Source organism: Nicotiana tomentosiformis, chromosome 9 (genome assembly GCF_000390325.3).
Source record: "Nicotiana tomentosiformis chromosome 9, ASM39032v3, whole genome shotgun sequence".
Classification (NCBI taxonomy): Eukaryota; Viridiplantae; Streptophyta; class Magnoliopsida; order Solanales; family Solanaceae; genus Nicotiana; species Nicotiana tomentosiformis.
Genome location: NC_090820.1, coordinates 47,814,184 through 47,819,252, shown reverse-complemented (window position 1 = coordinate 47,819,252; position 5,069 = coordinate 47,814,184).

Below are 5,069 nucleotides of genomic sequence, written 5' to 3'. Positions count from 1 at the left end.
TCAAGTTTGATTTTTAACCAATTTGACTCTTAATGCTATATTATAACTGATTCTGCTATAATTTTTATTTTAATTCACTTACAATGCTCTTCTTATGAAAAAAATTAAACTCATGTACTCAAAGAGTTGTCAACTTTAAAATTATTTTATTTATATAATGAATTTGAATTTTTTTGAATATGATTCTTTTGCTAGATATTTAATTTAAAAACTTTATTAATCATGTGCTCTCAATATCAAAGATTTTTGTTGATTCAAATTCTTAATATGAGCTTATTCTAAATTTTAAATATTTAACATTAGTTATAATTTCATCTAGTAAATATTATATTTTCAAATGATAAATATTTTATCAATATTTTATTTTTGGATCTTTCGGTTTGCATAGTCGTTATTATTATTATTATTATTATTATTATTATTATTATTATTATTTACTTTCTCACTTATTGACACAAAAAATAATATAATTATAAAACACCTCCTCATAAAGAGAAACTTTACTATTAATAATAACTTAATAGTGGTATTGAGAAGGAGATTGATAATCAATATGGTTGTAGCTTAAACTACTTAATAATGTCACATCTTATGTTAAACATTCTGCGTATATATGTAACGACCCGACGGGTCATTTTGAGCATTTACAATTCGCTCGGTTGTTTGAAGGTATGAGTAGCTCTGTATGATGTAATATGACTTATGTGAATCGCCGGTTTTTATTGTCAGGTTATTCGGAATTGATTTTAAAGAAGGATTCTCAATTAGGGAGCTTTAAATTTGAAAGAGTTGACCAAGTTTGACTTTTTGTGAATTTCAACCCGGAAATAGAGTTTTGATTGTTCCATTAGCTTCGTTGGGTGATTTCGGACTTAGGAGCGGATCCGGATTGTGATTTGGAGGTCTATGGTTGAATTTGGCTCGAAATGGCGAAAGTTAAAATTTTGAAAAGTTTGACCGGGAGTGGACTTTTTGATATCGGGGTCAGATTTCGATTCCGAAAGTTAGAGCAGGTCCGTAATATCGAAGGTCTATGATGTACTCTATTTCGAGGGTTTCAGACATTTTTACATTTTGGGAGCTATAGATCTCGGATTGGGGCGATTTTTGAAGCAATTTTCACTATATGAGTTGGGATAAGTGTTCTCTACTTGGTTTTGGTTATATGTCATGAATCTATCTTCATTTTTGGTAATGAGATTGTGAATTTTAAAAAGAAAATTGGGGGCTTTGGCCTAAAGTTTCATAATAGGATTTTTTGAGTTTTGAACATCGAATTAGAGTCGGATTTGAGTGAAACTAGTATGGTTGGACTCGTAATTGAATGGGTTGTTGGATTTTGTAAATTTTATCGGGTTCTAAGGTGCGGGCCTGGGTTGGGATTTTGGCCGAATTTGGGCTTTTGATTCAAGATTTGATCTTTTTCGATCGGGATTGGTTCCTTTAGCATTGTTTGATGTACTTGAGTTGTTTTTGGTTAGTTTCGAGCTGTTCGGAGGTCGGAACGCGTGGGATGGTATCTTTGGAGCACCGCTTGGCTTGCTCGGTATTGGTATTGGCTTGTTCGAGTTAATTAACTCTTCTAATCTTAAAGCTGAGTGTATGAAACCCCGAAATTCGTGTTATGCGATTTGTGTTGAGATGACGCACATGCTAGGTGACGGGCGTGCACCATGTGAATTGGGACTCTGTTGTTTCCACGACACTGAGTAATGGCCCTATTTTGTCGATATCCGTATTTTCATCATGTGATAAAGTAATTGAGCTGTCAATCATGCTAGATATCATATTTAGGCTTTATGCCAATACTGTTGGGACCCATAGTGGTCGTTTCTTGTTGTCATCTCACTGATTTCATTGATATTTTATACTCAGTCATATTCATGCATTCATATCATATCTTAGTCTCAGTTGTTATTTATGATACATCATGTCATTGTTATCGGGCTAGTTTCATGATATTATGAGCCCGTGAGTGAGACTAGAGAGATTGATGACTGAGTGAGGCCGAGAGCCTGATTATGAGTGACAGTTATGGTACGGGCTGCAAGCCGCAGCATGCTATATTGATTTATGCCTGAATCTGGCTTATGATAGCGCTTGTGCTGTAGGAGCCCCTCCGGGGTCTGCACACCCCCAGTGAGCATGGTTGATTATATTGAGGGATGGATCTTCCCTGGACAAGGATCTTGTCCGAAGCATTTATATACCTGGAGATGGATCTTCTCCACGGCGCCGGATTGGCCTTTCTCGGTACTGAGTGACTGATGGTCAGTGATGTATATATTCCGGGATGGATCTTCCTTGGGCCGTATGGGCCATATACAGTACCGAGTGGTTGAGCATGAAGAGTGGAAAGTGTGAGATAGTGAGATTGAGTACTCTGAGAGTGTGAGTACATGATTCATCTTTGAGATACATGGCATTGGCATGCACACATAACATACAGGCATAGGGATGCATTCTTCCTCATGATGTACGGTATCACATCATCCATGATGTTTTTACACACATTGATATGTGGGCATAGAGAGGTATTTCACACTTGTTATCTGGAAAGAAAATGAAACATCTTATTTATTGTGGAAAGGATATTTAGAAAAATTACAATTTTCAAACTTACTCGTATTTTTGGCATTTTTGGTAAAAGATTTGGGTTTTCCCTAAGATACTTGAAAAGCATGACTATCTTCTGGAACTGTGAACGAGCTGAGTATTTTACTTCTGAGATACATCATTTTTTACTTGTATTATACTGTTATGAACTGTTGTGGAATATTGGTATTGGACCCGACCTTGTGTTAGCTCGTCACTACTTTCAACCTAAGGTTAGGTTTGTTACTTATTGAGTACATAGGGTTGGTTGTACTCATACTACACTTCTGCACCTTGCGTGCAGATGTTGGCTGCTAATGTTGCTGTGATCGATGGGAGCTGGATTGAAGATGTACCTGCATCCCGATTGTCGCTGCCTCTTGTTTGTGGTAGCTTTAGATCTGTAAAACTCTATTTATTTACTTTTCAAACAGACGATGTATTTATTTAATTTCAGCTTTGTAAAATCTATTCTTAGAAGCTCATAATTTGTACTACCAGTTCTTGGGAAATATATCAGATTCAAATAATTTCTTTACTTAATTGCCTTATTAATTGTTATTGAAATTGGTTAGTGGTTAACCGGCTTACCTAGCGGGTTGGGTTAGGTGCCATCACGACTAGTTAGATTTTTTGTCGTGACAGGTGGTATTAGAGCTCTAGGTTCATAGGTTCTACAAGTCATGAGCAAGTATCTAATAGAGTTTTACGGATCGGTATGATGACGTCAATACCTATCTTCGAGAGGCTACAGGACATTTAGAATATACTTCCCATCTTTCTTTCCTTATCGTGCGACATTGATTCATCTTGAAGCGTAACTCTTGAAATTCCTTCCACACATTCGTATGCGCATGTGAGTGCTCGGTATCAGCTGTGCAACGACGTCTTGTGATTCCATGGTTGAGGTGTGAGATGTGATTTTGGCGTGCTGATGATGGGCCAGTCTAGAGGACTTGAGGCCGGGTTTTGACTATAGCTTAAACACAGAGATTTCGATTGTGTGAGCACGTGCTTTTGGGACTTATATGTCCGGTGGTGTCCCTATTAGTGGAATTTGTGATTTGATGACTACGTGGTGAGTATGATGTGACTGCGAGATGTGTTCAGATTGTTCGAATATGATGGGAAGAGTTTACTTGAGATGTAGAAAGGATTATGAGGTGCCTGATCTCTGTCTTAATTTAGCATATGGTCTCGAGTTATGGGTGTATTGAGGGATCTCACATGTTGTTTAGTTGTGGAGTAAAATAGATTCTCATGTCTTGCTGATGAATTTAGAATCGAGAAGATTAAGTGATTGCGTAGTAGTCGTGACTCTGAAAGGGTATAGGGAGATGTCAGTTTGAGGCAAAGCAGGTGGGTTGTCTCATGCGAGGTGTCCTGAGGTTGTGTGATCCCTATGATATTTTGTAGAGAGTTCTCTTTTACCAGTGAATGATATATGTTGCAAGTTGAGTTTGGATCGCCTGTGGAAGTTGGCTTAACCATCACGAGGATGAATGCGAGATTTGTAGATGATTTGAGGTACTAGATGGTTTGTGTTGCATGAGCGGATAAAGGATTTAATGGAATCTCACTGTGGTATTATGGTAGTAATGGGGTATGGTTATTATAAGTAGTCAAATGTTTTATTCCATGGATTTGAGCCAAGTGGGGGAGTCTGCTATCGACGAGTTATTTGCACGGTTATGTGTCGTATTGGTTTCGATTCGGGGTATACTGGTGAATCAGTTATGACTTGCAGAGGTCGAGATCGAGGATGACTCAGGTAAAAGAATTTCTAGATACAAGTTGTATTACACTCTATAGGTATATGGGAATCATAAAATAATTGAGTGGTTACTCGAGAAGGATATTGTGTACATGGAATAGGAATTTGCTCGGTTGCTTAGGAGTGTGGGTTATTATTTACTCCCTTGGGTGCTGGTATGCTAATGGGGCACAGGTAATTCGGTCCGTTTGGTCAGTTTAATTGAGATTTGAGTAGAGTGGATGACTCTCGAGAATAGTTCTTATGGATTTAAGATTTAAGATTTAAATGTAGCGATTTGGAATTTTCAAGATTTGTATAAGGCTAGAAACTGAGAGTTACATTGGATGGTGTCGAGACTTATGGAATTTTTATACCGTTGTGGATTATGCATTTCAGCATCAAGAAGGTGAAGTAAATAGTTTTAGGTTCACATAAGGTCTCTTTAGAGTGGGTGCCGCGGTTGTGGCACTTTGGGGTGCTTAAGAGGGAAGTCAGCGGCTTATGGGCCTTAGGACGTTGTGGTTTTATACTAGGGTCTCTTGTGTGGTGAATTTTGGTTAAGGATCGTGGTGTTCCAGTAAGGAAAAGTATCAATTTGAAGGCAATTTTGGAAGGGACTTGGAGAAATAGGACAACGTGGTAGTAGGTTGGATCAGCACAATAATGGATATAATCGGTTCTTTGGGTACTTATGATGTGGCTAGTCTCCACAGGTGTT